General features: G+C 52.3%; 1 protein-coding gene across 2 annotated transcripts in view; it reads left to right on the plus strand.

The window, feature by feature from the left end:
* The window catches only part of UNC5B (unc-5 netrin receptor B), an 85,614-nt gene that overhangs the window by 1,842 nt on the left and 65,367 nt on the right, over window positions 1-18,405 (plus strand). The window lies entirely within an intron of this gene.

An 18,405-nucleotide genomic window follows, 5' to 3' on the forward strand; every position in this document is an offset into this window, starting at 1 on the left:
TCTCGCTCTCTCGCTCTCTCGCTCTCTCGCTCTCTCGCTCTCTCGCTCTCTCGCGCTCTCGCTCTCTCGCGCTCGCGCTCTCGCTCTCGCTCTCGCTCTCGCTCTCGCTCTCGCTCTCGCAGCCTTATCTCCCCCCAGAAACCAAGCACCGGGCTTCCGAGGTTGGGTGGGCGTGGGCCGCATCCTGCATTGACTCCGAAAACTGGCGCACAAAGTGGACAGATGACGCAGCCCAACCCCCTCTACCTTCCGCTTGGATGTTGACGTCCAACGCCCTCCTCCCCCCGCGCCCGCCCCGAACGTCCCACGCCCGCCTCCCCCACTTATAGTCAGCTATTCCTCACTCTGGAATTAATGATTCCCATGGCCCAGGAGTGAGGGCTTGGTTTTAGCACATACTCCACTTTTTTGTTTTTTTGCCAGCCCTGTGTTGTAAAGTTACGACACAATCATTTGATCCACGTTAATTATGATTTGGGCAGACTCTGGTATTTACAGCAGTGTTTTGAAGTTGGAAGGTAATGATGGGGGAGGAAGCAGGCTGCTGAGTGACCAACTTTGTTTTAAAGAGTGCAGTTGGGTGTGGGAGGTGCAGGGTTGGGGTGTTGGTTTCTGGTTTGGGGGTGTTTGAGGGGAGGTGATTGGAGGGTTGGGTGAAGTCTCTGTAAATGGCATATGGGCAGGATTGGGTCTTGGGAAGGTGTGTTTGGAGCGGCAGGGCAAGGGTATCAGGAATAAATACTGGGGTTACTGAGGGTGGGGAGCTGGGGAGGGAGGCAGGAGAAAGACAAGACTGGTTGGCCTAGAGTTCTCCAGAGCTGCAGAGTAGGCTCTGCTGGGGAGGCTGGGGGTGGCCTGCCTTGCCTGCTTAACAAAGCCTCTGGCCCCCACCTTCCCCAGAAGAAACCCCAGGCCCTGGGCTTTGATGGATTTGAGCACAATTGGTGCCCAGCCAGAAATGGGTGGCTAATACCGGGCTTTGATTTCTCACTAGCGAGCAGAACTGGCCTTGGAATTGTGCTCATTACTTAGCGCAGCAGGGGTTGCCTGTCCACCAGCCTGGAGAGGGGCCAACTGGTGGGGTCAGCCTGCTGCCTTCCCTTTGCCCTCAGAAACCTGCCTTCAGGAGAGAGAACATGCCCCTTCCTCCTACACAGCCCTTGTACTCTAATACCACAGGCACAGAACATTTTTCAGAATGTTCTCTAGGTCTTCCCAGTGATTCCTCATGAGCTCCATTGCACAGATGGGGAAAACAAAGTCCAGGATGTTGCCTTTCCTCAAATCTTGCCTTCACGTGACCGCAGATCGCAGATTTGTATCCAGGGCTCCTGTCCAATAGCGGGCTGATTCAGGCCACTTTGGACTCCTCCTGTGGCCCCATCCATGGGAGGGCGAAGCTCCTTCTTGGGTGTGTCCAAGCTCTCCTCAAGGGGCAGGCACCTCTCTCTCCTTTCCCCTACCCCCATTCCCAGTGAATATGGGAATGAGTTCCCTTTCCAGCACTGAGAATTTTTTTTTAAGCCATAAAGTTTGATGGTGGAGAAATCAAGCCTGGAACCATAAACCGAGACTCTTAGAAGATTTCAGCAAGTGACTGGCCAGGAGAGGCCACTTCAGAAACCCAGGCTAGCCCTGGGAATCTCCTCCCACCCACCCCTCAGCCTTTCCTGGAGCTTTTTTTTTTTTTTTTTTGTGGTATGTGGGCCTCCCTCTGTTGTGGCCTCTCCCGTTGCGGGGGACAGGCTCCGGACGCGCAGACTCAGCGGCCATGGCTCACGGGCCCAGCCGCTCCGCGGCACGTGGGATCCTCCCAGACCGGGGCGCGAACTCGGTTCCCCTGCATCGGCAGGCGGACGCGCAACCACTGCGCCACCAGGGAAGCCCTCCTGGAGCTTTTAATGAGCCTTTCCTTGGCCTCTGGCTGGGATGGTTGAGAAGGAACCAAGGTGTCATGATAGTGCTTCTTTTTAAGGTGCAGTTAAAATCGGAGTTTTCCTCGTGTCTTTGCTGTGTGTGTGTGTGTGTGTGTGTGTGTGTGTGTGTGTGTGTGGTGGTGGCCTGTCCTTGTCTTCCTCTACTCTGTACCAAATGCCCATTTCACTTAAACAAATGGAAAATCAAGAGCGTCTTACTGGGTTTTCTCATTAAAGTGAAAGTACCACTGTAGGGGAGGAATTTTGTATGTAATTTCTCTCCCCACCCCACAAACTGGGAATTCCATAGGATGAAACAATTCCTCTCTCTTCCAATCCACTTATTTAACTGCTGAAGCTTTGGGAAGGGCCCTGACTGGCCCAGGACTACACTGGGACTCAGGGATAGAGCTGACATTTGAACTCAGGGCTCATAAACCTCATTCTAGTTGTGGCTCCCTTATTCCACCCGGGCTGCAGACTGGCCGCATGGGTCTGGGATTGAGATTCTGAAATCAAGGCCCAGCTAAGGCAGGCAGCTAAAGATGAAGTAGGTTTGGTAGCTGAGTTAGACTGGGACTTGCTGGGAGATGGTGGAAAGAAGTTGGGAGCAGGGACCTGGGAGAGAGGTGGAACAGGGCTGGACCAAAGGTCAAGGTGAGACCCTGAGACCAGGCAAGTGCCCAAAGGTAGCCTTCCAACACTGATCCTCTCAGCAAAAGCCCCCACCTGCCCCAGGTGAGATAAATCACAAGCCAGCCTCAGAGCTCTGTACCCATTTGTATAGTTGGGGGCAAAATAGGTTTTTACTTTTTTATTTTGAAGCTTTGGGGGCTCATCTCCTGCACTCACTTTGTTGTTGAGTTTCTCCTGGACTGAGGTACTATGGCCTGTTCCTGGCTGTCAGACCACGTCGTCAGGTCTGCCTACCACTTCTCCTTCCCTTTTACCAGCAATGTCTTCTACGGAGGGTCTGGGCTGCCTAGGACTTTGGGGATGAGGCTGGAGGGGAGGTGGATCTCTTACATTCCAAGTGCTTGGATGGTGATTCTCATTGGCCCATCTTGGAGCCTCTTCCCGGGCCTGCTGGCCAAACATATGGTCATTTGAACCTTATCGCTGGGGTTGGAGTAGCAAGGAGGGACCTTGGAGCACCCTGAGGCCTGGCGGAAAGGGAGGCGAGGCAGGGGTCATAGGTTGGGGTTTAGGGGTTGCCCTCGTGGGGCTGGGGAGTACAGAGAAACTGCTGCCTAGGCAGGCTGGCACCCAGGGGCAGAGAGGAGGAAGTTGGCCGCTGAGGCCAGAGCTGGTGATTCTGGCCTCTTCCTCCTCCTCTTCCTCCTCCCCAGTTTTCTAAACAGCTTCCACAAATGGAATCATTAAAGCTGTGAAGGCAAAATGAAACCAAACAAGTGTGTTCTGTGCTTTTCTGTTTGTTTCCTTTTTTTAAAGGAAAATTTAGAATACCATAATTAGAATAATATGAGGAAGGGCAGTTTCAGAAGGGTGGAGGGAATGTGTGCCCTCCATCCTTTTGATTTGCTTCTAAAGTTGGGCCTGGGCCGCCACCTCCTGCCGCCCTTGGGCCTGCACTCAGCCGGGTGCTGCAGGAGCCCGGGGAGTTTCTCCCCCACCTGACCTAGTGCATTTTGGCGAGTCGGGGCTAGGTGAGACCCCGTCCTCCGTGCCAGCCGCTGCCCCCCACGACCCCGCAGAGCAGACAAGCCCTGGCGAGGCCCGACCACCGGTACCCCGTGGCGCCCCTTTCTCTCCTATCCTCAGCTTCGGCGAGGCTAATGGCAGCGAAAACATTTGCTGAAGTGCTGGCATAAATCAGCCGCCTCCCCGCTCCCCCTGCCCTACCCCTTTTGTTTCCTCTTCCTTCTCTCCCAAAGCCCTGGATTGCTGGAAGCTTCCGAATTTACCCTTGCGGACACAGCGGCCCGGTTAGCATCTCCGCCTGGTGGGCTGATTCAGCGCGGGTACCTGGGGGTTACGTGCACTTCGGCACCGCCCGCTGCCTCTTCCCTTCCTATCCTGAGCCACCCTGATCCCCCTCGGCCCCCTGGCCAGTCCCCTCCACCCCCTCCCCTGCGGAGCTAAATAAGTCTTCAGGAGTCCGCAGCTCTCAGGGCACGGTTGGTTAGGGAGTGAGCTCGCAGCAGAGCCTCCCTCCTTCTCACCTCCCAGAGCAGGCTGCCCCCAGTGCCTCACAACTTCCCCGCCGCTGGGCGGCTCTTTTCTCAAGGAAGGCAGGATGTGGGTGTGAGAGCGTGCATGGGGGAGTGAGTGGGGTGAGAATGTGTATGGAGGAGGTGGGCGGGGGTGGGAGTGTGCGGTGGGAGGTGAGGGTAGGTGTGGTGCTGCATTGGGTGCTGGGTGTGGAGGTGAAGTGTGCAGGAGGAATGAGTGTGTGTGCTGAGTTGTGCCTTTTGCATATGGGATGTGTGGTATAGGTGGCTGTGTGTGTGTTTGGGTGGGGGAGGTATGCAGTGTACATATGGGTGCAGCTGTGGTGTGTTTGTGTGTAAATAGGAATGTGTTGTGTGGGGACGGTGAGTCACCACCAGGCTTGGGAAGCTCCTCTCGTATTCTTAGGGATGCCTGTTTGAGATGGGACCCAGGTGAGCAGGATTTGGTCCATTTGGTCTGAATGCCGGGTTGTGGTGGAAGGGAGGAAGCTGGCTTCCCCCACTGAGGGCAGGTGGGACAGATTGGCCACAGACAAGCCCTAAAGCCAGTCCAGGAGCTTCAGTGCCTACCCCCAGGAGGACAGGGGTCCGAGTCCTGCGGTCTCCTGCAGTCAGCTCCCAGCTTCCCTAGAACAGTGACAGGGCCTGTAGTTTGAAGATCTGCTCTGATCTGGGTCAGGTTCATGCTTCAGCCCCCCAGGGGGAGTGGGGTGTCCACTGGAATTTGCCGGAGAAGAGGCAAGCAGAGCTTGGGTGAGTGGCATCCCTCATGGAGAGCAACATGTGCAGGCACGGCTGGGCCTGGGACTCTTGTGGATGCAATTAAGAGGACACATGCACACACGGACACATACATGAGCCCTGGACTCCACTGTTCCTCATTTCCATGGTCACAAAGGGCTCCCCTGCTTTCCCAGTTCCCCTGCCTTCCTTAACTCTAGGATAAGGTGTGTTGTTGTGGATCAGAGAGGCCTATAGGAAAATCACAGCTCCACCGATACACGTATTGCTTTACAGATTATAAAACCCTCATACGTAAGACCTCAGTTTGTCCTTGTAAGAACCCCACTGGGCAGGTGGGTGCCACTTAGGAAGCCCACCTCAGACCTGGGTCAGAGCCAGAGCAGCCCTGGCCCCAGCCCTCAAGGTGGTCACCGTGTGTGAGGGATGCTGATGTCCACTCCAAAACATGGTAAATGACATTCCGAGAGCCCCTGTATGTAGCAAATGAGAGCAACGATACTATAGCTGACCTTTGAACAACTCGGAGTTAGGGGCGCTGACTCCCCAGCAGTTAAAAATCCTCTTGTCTGCTATCTCAGCCTCAAAAATAAAGGAATTGATAGGCGACTCACCCAAAGGCAGGAAGCTGAAATGGTTTGGATAGAATCAGGACTCAAACCCTAGTTCTTTTGATTCCACATATTGTAATCTCTAATTGAACATAAACTCATCCCCACAATTAATTTAAAGATCTGTAAAATGAAAATACAGGTACTATGTTTATTGAAAAAAATCTGCCTGTAAGTGGACCTACACAGTTCAAGCCCGTATTGTTCAAGGGTCAACTGTCTATTCAGGGAAGAGAGCCTTGGGGCTTCCTGGAGGAGGTGATGTGAGCCAGACCTTGACTCTCTTTTTTGGGTCTTTCTAAGAGCATTTCTGAAGAGGAGACAAGATGGGGGCAGGGGTGAAGAAGGCCCGAGACTTCTCCCACTCTTGAGAAGTTGGCCCCGTCAGCATCTGCAAGGCCTCTATCCTGCATGGACACCAATCCTTTGTGAGCCAACCTTCGGCCATATTTCCATCCTGGCCTTCCCAGGCCCAGTTGAAGGGGTGTGCCTTGGGGGACCCGCCCCTCTCAGCTACCTCTTGCACTGGAGATGAAAAGATTTCTTATTCTTTGATTTGCTCTCTGTGGTTCTTGAAGATGGAGTGCGCCCAGAAAACGCTTTTTAAGAAATGGTAGGGATTATGTTGGGGATGGAGGCATGGGTAGGTATACTTCTTTGCCTTCTGACAGGCCCCCACCAGAGAACAGAGTGGGTAAGAAGGGAAGCACAGAATCCTCAGCCCAGCTACTTCCATGAGCCAATTGGAGGGGGCAAGCTCACTTCTCATCACCTCCAGGAAGCCCCAGCCCCTCTACCTACCCCTTCTCACAGAGGCCCCTCCCCAGGGCCTCAGCTGTGGGTGCATGGTGTGGCCAACTGGGATTCTGAGGAGTTTAGCATAGCCCCCCAGCATGGCCACTTACTAACTCTGTGGCCTTGGGCAGTTCACGTAACTGTGCTCTGCCTCGGTTTCCTCATCTGTAAAATGGGGATGATAAGAATAATATTGTCCTCAAAGGGTTGTTTTGAGGATCATATGACCTGATATATTATAAAGTACAGGGCCTGGCACACAGTGAGCTCAGGGAGCGCTCAGGCAAAGCCTCTTCAGGAGAGAGCCGTGCGATGCCAGAGACGTCCTCCTCCAGGGTAGTGGGGGGAGGAGAAAGCAGGGAGGCTCAGGGCCTGGAGGCCCAGCAGCTCCTGGCCTGCGAGTTCGGGGACTCTGGTTTTTGCTCTTTCTCTGCTGTGTGACCTTAGGCAAGTGCCTTTCCCTCTCTGGGTCCCATCTGTAAATTTGGGATGGGGGAAAGGTGGAAGGATGATTCTTAGGGGCTCTGGGGTTTTTGTCTGGTTCCATGTGAAGAGACCCCAGCAACCAACAAGAGACAGAGGTAACCACGGCCCAGAACCACTGTGTTTACAGAGGCCCCTCCAGAAACTCAATATATCGACTAGAATGCCCTTGTGAGTATTATGCGGCCCTGGGTCTCTCTCTCCAAAGCTATAAATCACCCTCTGGGACCTCGGTCCCTTTTTCTTGTTTCATGAGCATCTCCTGCCTCACAGACTGAGCGCCCCAGATGCCAAGCAGGGCCCGGGAGGCAGAGAAGGACCCCATCGCCAAAGGCAGCCTGGGCATGTGAGCAGAGAGGCACTGCTGCCCCACCCTGCCACCGCCACAAGGCTCAAGGGGGCCCTCTGGAGAGTGTGGCAGGAACACACTGTCCAGACCTGGCCACCCCATCTACTGTTTCATTTCTCAGGGGTGGAGGGTGGCTGAGCGCGGGCGTGGGGAATGAGGACTCCTGTCACCACATTGGGTGTTGGAACACACCGAGCCCTAAAACTTGGTGCACGTGGACATTCATTCAATCTGAGCATGTGCTGGGCTCTGGGGTGAGAGGTGGGCAAAGTACTGGCCTGACCCTTGAATTGATTTGTGTCTCTTCTTGAAGCATGAGCCACGTGCCAGGGCTGTGATGCTGGGGTGCAACAGGAGTGTATGATGGGGCAACAGAGAGGAGCCCTTTTGAGGATGAGCCAAGATGTGTGTGTACTGGGAGGGATCTGGCATGGTGCTTAGAGAGCGGGCTGTGCAGTCAGACTACTTGGGTTCAAATCCTGGCTATTCCAGCATCTGGCTATGTGTCCTAGAGCAAGTTGTCTACCCTCTCTGAGCTTTAGTTTCTTCATTTGTAAAGGGGGAGTGGTAATAGCACCAATCTCATCAGATCCTTGTGGGGATGAATGGGATAATGAATGCAAATGCTTTGCACATTCTAAATCGCTCAGTAAAACTCACTGTCCTCCTTCTCCTCCTCCTCATTGTTATTGGTGCCAAGTATTGGGTGATAACAACAGGAAATCCTTCAGCTGTTGAGAGAAGCTCCTGTGGGCCTGGGTGGTTGGTCAGGGAAGGCTTCCTGGAGGAGGGGAGGATGGTGCTTGACTGGCTTTGGAAGGATGAGCAGAGCTTGGGTGAACAGAAAGGGCCTTCTTGGTAGGGGGTGTGTACAGAGTGGGACAAAGGTGTGGGGTGGGAATGAAGGTGTGGGGTGGGAATGTCTGACACATCCACCCAAGAAACGGATTCTGAATTCAGCCATCTGATCATTTGGTAAAACAAGACTTCTGGAGCCAGGGGTCCCTTCTTAGTCGAAAGAGCCAAGGCTTTGGAATTAAAAGGATTTGACTCTTACTGAGTGCCTGGGCCAGGTGGCTCAACCTCTGTGTACCCCAGCGTCCCCATCTGTGGGGTGGGGATGACCCCGCTGACTTCACTGAATGGTGATGTGATGTGAGATAAACATGCAGTCCTGGCACAGAGTAGGTTCCATTGATTCCCCTTGGCCTCCCTCCTGCCTGCCTTTCCCTGCTCCCAGTCTGGCTGCCCCCTTGGCTGGGCCTGGGCCCTGCTTCTCTCCCTGTACATTTCTGGGCAGGAAAGCATGGGGACAGAGAGTTCCTGGTGGCAGTTTCCTTATTGGCCAGAGAGCCAGGGAGAGGGGCAAGAAGAAGGAGACTGCCTTTTCTGGTCCCTGATGCCCACCTGGGCCTGGTGGATATCTGGAAGCATCCCTAGGGTCTGGGAGGAACGTCTTCTGCTGAGATCACCCAGGAGGCTGCAACCCCCAGAGGCCCTGAGTGGTGTCTGGAGGCATTACTGGAGTCAGGAGACAGAGCCGAAGGCAAGCAGCTCTGTAATGCAATCAGAGGCGCCCGCCTGCCCAGCCTGGGCCTGGGCACCCATGGAGGATCCAGAGCTTATAAGAAGTTGAGTCGGGATTCTGGGAATGTTGTTCCTGGCTCCCCTCCTCCATCCCACCTTTGGTCATTCTGTGAAACAGCAGGACAGAGACTCAGAGACAGAGGAGTGACCTGGGGTGGGGTGGGGTATGTCTTATGGGGCAGGTTCCCACCCTTCTGTTAACTGTCACCCAAGCCAGGGTCCTGGGGACAAGGAGGCAGGGTCAGCGGGTTGAGACAGGATGGGATTGAAACAACTAGATGACAGGAGAGCAACTGTGACACTAGGTGCCTAGGGAGCCTGGGTCTGATTTGTCTGATTTTGCTCACTCGCATGTCCCTGGCACCCAGCACAGTTCCTGGAACACAAAGAGTGCTTGATAAACACTTGTAGAACAGATGAATGAGGAACTCACACAAGCCTTCCTCACCCAAGAGGTTGCTGTGACTCACTCCCTGCCACGCTTTGGACTTGCTACTGTAGATGCACAACCAAAGAATTAGAAGATTCTCGTTGCTTTGCTTACAGCCCCACCCCTCCCCTGCTCTGCCTACCTCTCTCCCTTCATTCTCTCCTGCTTTCCATCTTTGATCACTTACTATGCACAGGGTACCATGGATGTCACAGCCAAGTCTTCAGTGGTCAGAGCCCCTAGGTAGCAAAGAATTTACTCACTAAATCCAGTGGAACCACAAAGAATTAATCAAGGACTGCCGTCAACTGCCCTCTGCCCCTTTGTGTGGAGAAAGCAGACTAGCAGATATTTGCTGGGCTGGTAAACTTTGTACTTATCTGCAAGGTGGCCTTCACAAGCCATGGCTGGCTGGTCCAAGCCCTTTAAAGATGTTTGTTTCCTGGGAATTCCCTGGGGGTCCAGTGGTTAGGACTCTGTGCTCTCATTGCTGAGGGTTCTGGTTTGGTCCCTGGTTACGGAACTAAAATCCCACAGGCGCCACAGCCAAAGAAACAAACACAAACAGACAAACAAAAAAAGATGTTTGTTTCCTATTTGCAGTCCCAAGCCCATTGATCATTCCCCTCCACCTTGCCTTATAGCGGCTCAAGAGAATGTCCTTTGCAGGGACACTGGCCCTGGGGCCTGGGAGCAGGTGTGGGCTGAGACAGTATATCTGAAGGTTCATGGGCAGAGTCTGACTGGAGGCCTCAGCCCTCCAGAGCAACTGCCAGCAGCATCTTGGCAGGAGCTGGTTTTGATACAGGGGAGCAGTGTTGGCTGCAGAGTCTGGCTAAGCCAGGCTCCCCTTGGCACTGCGTCCAGTGTTAACATTCAGGGAGCATCCCTGGGAGATTAAACACCCCCAGGCCCTTAGCCGAGGCAGCAGTAGTCCTGGGCCCACTGCCACGCTCACAGCTGGGCACCCGCCGGCCCTTGCCAGGAGCCCCTAACACAGGTTCATCTGGAACTCCTGCCTGGCAGCCCGAGATAGCCGGAGCTGATGGACACAGCAACCCCTGTTGCAAATGTGAGGCCCCACATTTTCCTGCTGGTTTGTCCCACTCTGTACAGACACACACATACAGAAAGAGTCCTAAGCTGAGGAGTGGGAAACCCGGATTCTAATCCTAGCCAGCAGCTAATCTGCTGTGTGGCATTGATCTAGTCCCTTTCCCTCTCTGGGCTTCAGTGTCCTCATCTGTCCAGTGGAAGAGGGTTTGCCCTAGAATCAGTAAACTGGGTTCAAGTCCTGGCTCTGACACTAGCTGTAATTCCCCTAGCCTGCATTGCCTCACTGTGAAATGGGGGTCCTGATTGGTTGTTGGGGAGATGAAAATGAGATGAGGCATGGTCAGTAAAGATCAGCTCCCTTTTCTTTCTACCTGGGAGGAAATCAATCTGCAAATCGCTGGTTACACCCCTCCTTTCTTTCCAATATTCCCCTCTTGACATGGGGAGTATCAGACATAAAGTTCAGGATGGCCCACAGGGTGACTTGGTGAGCCACCTGAGGAGAAGCCTGCATTGTCATAGCATTTGGAAAGAGCACTGGACTAGGAGTCTGGAATCTTCAGCCCTAAGGCCAACTGTGTCTGTACAGAGTGGGATGCACCAGCAGGAAAATGTAGGGCCAGATCTGTCTTTGTGTGACAGGCAAATCACTTACCCTCTCTGAGCCTCAGTTTACCCATCAGCAAAAGGAATAAAAGAAGCTGAACACTAGGTAGGGCCCAGGGAGAAAATGCCTGGACAAGTGCTTTGGAAACTTCTCCAAACCTCAGGGGCCACTGATCTGAGGTGGAAGGAGGCCAGCACAGCAGGTTCTGTTCCCCCAGGGGCTGTGCAGAGAGCTGTTCGCTGTGGGGCAGGCAAGAGAGGGCCTGCGTTTCCACTTCCCTGGCTGGAACCTCCCGCTGGTGGGTGGGCCCTGGCTTCTCCCCGTGGCCTAGATGGCCACGGCTATTGAGGTAGATGACAAGAGTTTGGGTCGCTTCCCATCCTCTGCTCCACACCCCAGAGTAGGGGAGGCCGGGGTGCCACGTCAGGGAAGGTTAGTGTCAGTGCTGGGTTTGAAGTGTCCAAGCCAGCACGCCATCTGCCATGCCCACCAGAAGTTACATAATCCCTCGGCCGGCTGCCTGTTCTTAGAAAACAGGACAGTCAGGACCAGCAGGGAGTGGAGGTTAGGGTTTTCTTCCCTCTGCTTTGTTCCCTCACAGCCCAGCACCTCCCTGGACCCGTCTTCATTCTCCGAGTTGTTCCCACACTGTCTGGAGCCTGAGACATAAATGCTGGGACCGATCAAGGCTGAGATTGGAAGGGGACGTGGCAGGCCTTGAGGGCTGCTTGCTGCCTGGCCTTGGGGCAGCCCGCATGGTCGGCAGCCCTCACAGCCCATCACAACTTTCCTTTGCTGACCTCGGGCAGGATGGGCTGAGGAGGGCAGCTCAGGGTTCTGGGAAGTAGGGGCAGGCCCTCCCCCCAGTTCCTACAGAGGTGTTCCCCTTCCAACACCTTATCAAATAATAAGCTTGGTTTTTATCATAAATTGGTGTTGAATTTTGTCGAAAGCTTTTTCTTTTTTTCTTTTCCTTTTTTTTTTTTTTTTTTTTTTTTTGCGGTACGCGGGCCTCTCACAGTTTTGGCTTCTCCCGTTAGGGAGCACAGGCTCTGGACGCGCAGGCTCAGCGGCCATGGCTCACGGGCCCAGCCGCTCCGCGGCATGTGGGATCTTCTCTGACCAGGGCACGAACCCGTGTCCCCTGCATCGGCAGGCGGACTCTCAACCACTGCGCCACCAGGGAAGCCCATAATAAGCATTTTTAATATATCCAAATAACAGCTAAATAATGCTGCCTATGTAGTACTAAGGCCTTTGGAATCACTGAGACCCAAGATCCAGCCCTGTCTCTTTTATTTGCTAGCTGTGTGATGTTGGCCAGGCTACTTCACCATTGTTAATTTCAGTTTCCTCATCTGTGAAATAGGGATGATAAAGCCTGCTTCACATAGGTATCTTGAGGATTGAATCAGACAATAATGCATACAGAGGACAGAGAAATTGTTTGGTAAATTGTAGCTGTCATCATTGGTATCCAATTCCATCCCTCCCTTTTTTTGAAGAAAATAATATATAATGACTAAATCTTATTTATTCTATTTTTTAAATTAATTAATTAATTTATTTTTGGCTGCGTTGGGATCTTTGTTGCTGCTTGCGGACTTTCTCTAGTCGCGGCAAGCGGGGGCTACTCTTCGTTGCGGTGTGGGCTTCTCATTGCGGTGGCTTCTCTTGTTGCAGAGCACAGGCTCTAGGTGCGCGGGCTTCAGTAGTTGTGGCACGCGGGCTCAGTAGTTGTGGCTCACGGGCTCTAGAGCACAGGCTCAGTAGTTACGGCGCACAGGCTTAGTTGTTCCGCGGCACGTGGGATCTTCCCAGACCAGGGCTGAAGCCCATGTCCCCTGCATTAGCAGGCAGATTCTTAACCATTACACCACCAGGGAAGTCCCCTTATTAATTCTAGAAAAGAAAGGTTGATTCAAAATTAATCTATTAATATTAATAGCATGTGCCAAATTAATATCATATACCATATTAATGAATCTAAAGAAACAAAAATCATATGATTATATCTACAAATGCTGAAAAAGCCTCGGACAAAATTCAACACCTATTCATGATATAAACATTCAAGGAAATAGGGATTAAGGGAAAGTTTTAAGTATAATAAAATACACACACACACACACACACACACATATATTTATATGTATATACATCCTAGTCCTAAAGCCAGTATCTTATTTAATGAGGAAACGCTAAAGGCACTTCCATTAAGATCAGTAATAAAGCACGGACGCTCACCGTCTCTTACCATCCAACACTGTGCTGGAAGTATTATCCAATGTAATTAAACAAGAGAGATCAATTAGAGGCACAAGAATGGGTAAAGAAGAAGTAAAACTATCCCTACCAGGTATTAAAACATACTAGAACGCCTCTATAATTAAAATAATGTGGAGCTGGTGCCTGAATTGGCAGATAGGCCCCTCAAAGATAAGAGGAAGCCCAGAATTAGACCCAAATGCATGTGGAAATGTGGTATATGCTAGGGTGGTATCCCAGATCACTGGGATAGATAGACTTTTAAATAAATGGTGCTGGCCATTGCGTCCCTCTGACCTGCTTCTTAGAATACAGCTACCCTTAGTTATAACTTGTTGATTAGCCAATCACAAAAGCGTTGGGAACAAGATATTGCCCTCTCTGTATTCTGCATGATATTAAAATAAATAACACTAGAAAACTCAAAAAAAAAGGTGCTGGGACAACTGAGTAGCCATTTAGAATATGATAAACTTTGATTCATATTTCACACCAAACAGAAAAATAAACTTTAAATGGATTAGGGATCTAAATGTAAACAGTCATACCATACATGTAGTATTAGATGGAAACTCAGGTGAATTTCTCTTTAATTTTGGGACAGGGAAAGGCATTCTAACTGTGGCTCAAAATCCAGGATGATAAAATTAAAAATTGATAAATTTTATTACATAAAATTAAAAAAATCTTTACAATAAAGCACCCTAAGGAAAGTCAAAGGACAAAATATTAGACAAACTAAGAGAAAATGTTCATAACATATGCCACAGACAAAAGACTAATATCCCTAATACATAAGGCACTCTAAAATATTGAGGAACAGAGGACCCCAAAATCTGATTAAAAAGTGGGAAAAAGACATGAACAGACAATTCACAAAATAAGATGTAACAGTGACCCTCAAACACATGAAAAAAATGTTACAACTCATAATTAGAAAGACACAAATTAAAACAACTCTGAGATACCATTTCTTATGTACAAGACTGGAAAAAATTAAAAATTGTGACCACACATTCCATTGGGGAGGCTATGCGGAACAGCACTTCCAGACACTGCTGGAGGAAATGCAAATTGGTAGAATCCTTTGGAGAACTAATATGGCAATACATAACAAAACTGCATGTACACTTTATTTTCTGGCCCAACAATCCTACTTCTAGAAATCTACTCTTAAGATATACCTTTATCAATACAAAAATGCTTATGCGCATGGTGATTCATTACAGCGTTATTTGTAATGGCAAAATATTGGAAACAACTGAACACCCCAGTAGAGGAGCGGAATAAACTATGGTACAACCACACACTGGAGTACTATGCAGCTCTAAAAACATGATGCTAGAACTCTTCAAGAACTGATATGGAGAGATTCCTAGGACATACTGACAAGTAAAAGAGGCAAACCACAAAATAGAATCTATAGGATGCAACCTTTCATGTAAGAAAGAAATGGATATAAGACCAGGCCAGACCCAGACCTCTCTTCTCATTCTTTTTTCATGGCCTCTTGAATACATTCTGCTTCCTCATCAGGTGCCCCTTCCCACTCTGCTTATAGATCCAAGCAGTGAGCCCTGTGTGGGGAGACAGATTCTCTGTGCTGCCCCCGAGGAAGATGGAGAGGAGAGGGACAGGACCCCAAGTGCCATCCCTGCCCTGGCTTAAATTGTGACTCCTGGCTTCGTGTGGTCCTACAGCCCTCTGGGCCTTGCTTTCGTCTTCTGTCAAATGGGGGATAATGAATCCTACACCACTGGCCACACAGACAAAAGGTGGGACAAACATCATAATTAGTTCATGTGTGCAAAGGGCATTGCATCATGTGGAATATGTTATTTATTATTTACTTACAGGCTCTGCACGTTGCTCCTTGGGACTCAGATGGGTCTTGGATCCTCTTTTCCAGTCCCTTGGAACACACACATGTGTGCACACACACATAAACACACACACACACACACTCCATTCTATACAGAACTGTGGAAGATGCTGAGGTGGTTGCTTTATTTGCTGTTTCCTTGACCTGTGAGGTTCCCATCCACATATACTCCGTCTGCCCGCCAAGTGTGTTTCAGGCCCTCTGAGCCCCTGGCCTCCCTCCCGCTCTGGGCCTGCTCTTGTGCCCACATTGGCCAGTTCAAACACATTGTGTCATGTAGGCTTTGTAATGACTCTGGGAGGAAGGTCCTAGCAGAGGAGCAAAATGGGGCTCAGGGAAAGTGAAGTGACCCCCCCACCCAGCCGCCAGCCTCCCAGCTTTTGGGTCAGAGTCTAGTCTAGGTCTAACCCTAGCCTCTGGACTCCAAATTCAGTGCTCTTTCCAGGAGCCCACTCTGCATCCACTCTCCAGGGCCGGAATCAGGGCTTATCCCCTGTGTGCCTCCCTGGATGTCCCCGTGAGCGCTAGCTGCTTGGTGATAACTGGTGGAGTGATGGAACAGAACTCGGAGCTGCTTTGTAAAATACAGAATCCCCCACTGATGTGATTCTGGCCTCAGTAAAGTGCTGTGGATTGTTGGGCAGAACTGGGCTTTTCCCACAGGCTGGTCACAGCCAGCACGATCAGCCGGCCCCTCTCTTCACAGCCTGTGCCATTTTAAGGATTGGTCCAAGAGGGTGTGTGTTCATGTGGGCACCTGGGGAGGAGCATTAGCAGCTGCAGGGGGTTGTCTGCACCCCTCAGGCCCCTGCAGGTCCAGTGGTCTGGGGGGAAGGGGCCGAGCCAGACCTGAGTCTCCACAGAGCAGGAGGGGCCTTGGGCAGGCGGTGGAGGGCATAATTGCTGGAAGGTCATTCTCCGAGCCCTGAGAACTCTGCTTGCCAGTCAATAAGTCGTTTATTACACCCTTGACGGCATCCTCCTCTGCCCCACCCTGGGTCCTTGCAGCTTGCAGAAGGAAGGGCAGGGCCAGCTGAGGGTCTGGACGCTCGAGGGAGAGAGGCCACTGGGAGCCTGAAGTAAGCCAACCTCCCCGCCTCCCCATCACGGCCCACTGGACCAGACCGATTGCCCAAGCCCCCAGGGGCCCTGATCACTGATGAAAAGAGCTGGCTACACAGAAGTTCCCAGGTGCTTGGGCATCTCCATCACACTGCCCTGGACTTCCTTTCCAAGGCTCCTTCCGGGGAATTGTAGTGCTTGCCAGGGAGGGTGCAGCCCTTAGAAGGCAGGTAGCGACAAAGCAAGTCCAGAGATGATGTGGGCAAGTCAGTCACCTCCCTCTGCCTCAGAAGCCTGGCAGACCTTATAAAGGGGCACACGAGGGCCCAACGTCCTCTTTGCTTGCGCAAGAGCTGGTCGTGAGCATCAGCCGCGTGCTGTCTTTGGCTCCCCCACCCACCATGCGTCCAGCTGGTGCCCATCGCTCGAGGTGTGGAGCACTTCATGCAGAAAGCACCTTCACAGGTGAAGCTGAGCTTCTTAACAACCAGAGGACATTGTCCGGGTGAGTGCTTGCACCACCACCACCCCGGCCCCTGCTTACAGCTGGGGGGACTGAGGCAGAGGGAGGGGGTTGACTTGCCCACATCATCTCTTCACTTGCTTTGTCGCTACCGGATTTTCCCCACTTACCGGCCCCTCTCCACTCTTAACGTGGCTGAGAAAGATTAAGAAGATCGTCCTTCCAGGGCACCCTGTCTTACCTACAGGTTTTACCCAGGAAACTCAGAGGGAGATTGAGAGGAGCTATCAGGGCTTTAGCTGTGGTTGGTCCGAGAGGGTAGCGGGTACAGCTGTACAGGGAACAGGAGCTCTCCTCACTCGGTGGCCCTGCGAGGGAAGGTGCTGACGCAGCCCCTGGCCTCGCCCTCCTGTCCACATCACATTCACGGTGGAAATAAGGGCTGGGCAAGAACAAGCAGTGGCCTCTTTCGGTGGTCTGTCCGCAGAGTGACCTGGTGACCCAGCTTGCCTCTCCTGGGCAGGAATGTTCCAGAGACAGCCAGCCACCTTCTCTCTGCCCACCCTGCCCTCCCCTCGACGTCAGTCCTCTGACCCAGAGTGCCTGGGCCACCCGCCCCCTCCCAGGAATATGCCATACCCTTCCCCTGTAGGCTCACCAGGGGTGGACGGCGGGGACCAGCCTTCCACATAGGGAAATTCCAGCTCCCACTAAGTTCCAAATTCCATGACCTTATCGCACGCACCATTTTTTTCTGACCTTTGATGGGCTTCCCAGTGTGGGAGGAAGGACCTCCCCACCCTCAGAGAGACAATGGGGGGAGGCCCCACTTTCCCACCACCCAAGCCCCCTGGGTGTATCATGGCCTTGTACCTGGAACACACAGGTTGTTGATACAGAGAGAAAGAGCAGCAGGGGCTTTGGGGGAAGGGCAGACATTGGGCCTGACAGTGACTCATGGTGGAGTCTTGGTCCCGTTGAACCCTTTCAGAACTGAGATGCCACACCAAAGTAAATCACTGCCTCTTGCTGAGCCTCAGTTTCCCCATCTGTTCACTGAGGAAGCTGGACCAGGGAACTCTGAGGTCCCTGACAGATGTACATTTTCTAAAATCCCTTTATTCCAGCCACCTGTTGAATTTCCTGAGAGCCAAAGAGGACAATTGTGACACCACTGGCCTCTCCTCAGCATTTCCTGTGTAGCCAGGACCTGTAAACGGGTTTTGATGAGAGTGTGGGTCCGCAGCTGACAGGAGGCTGCAGCTTCCACGTCAGTAAACATGCCTCTGCACGGGGTGCTCTCACCACTGACCTTGACGTGGCCTGCTCCTTCCTGTCATCTGGGTCCCAGCTTGGACGACCCTTGCTCGGAGAGGCCTTCCCCGACCCCCCTGCCTCATTTATTTTTCTTCTAGCGCTTATTACCATCGGGGATTATGATTTGTGTATGGACTTACATGCTTGCTGGCTTATTGTCGGTCACCCCTCTAGCATGTCAACTCCACAAGGACGGGGCCACGTCACCCAGTACTGTACCCCCCAGGTCCGGGACAGCGGATGGCACAGACTGGGCCCTCGATGTCCAGGTGCTCCGTGAACAAATAACCAGGGTTGTACCTAAGAATCTCCTAGAGTTTGTTTTTGGTTTTTTGGTTTTTTTCAAAATTCACATGCCTGATCTTTGCCCCTAGCGGCTCTGGTCTAGGAAGTCTGGGCATCTGAATTTTGACAGAGCACCCCAGGTGATTCAGATGCACACCTCTTGTTAAAAAGAAAAGGGCGGGCTTCCCTGGTGGCGCAGTGGTTGCGCGTCCGCCTGCCGATGCAGGGGAGCCGGGTTCGTGCCCCGGTCTGGGAGGATCCCACGTGCCGCGGAGCGGCTGGGCCCGTGAGCCATGGCCGCTGGGCCTGCGCGTCCGGAGCCTGTGCCCCGCAACGGGAGGGGCCGCAGCGGAGGGAGGCC

This window comes from Physeter macrocephalus, chromosome 20 (assembly GCF_002837175.3).
Source record: "Physeter macrocephalus isolate SW-GA chromosome 20, ASM283717v5, whole genome shotgun sequence".
NCBI classification, from domain to species: Eukaryota; Metazoa; Chordata; class Mammalia; order Artiodactyla; family Physeteridae; genus Physeter; species Physeter macrocephalus.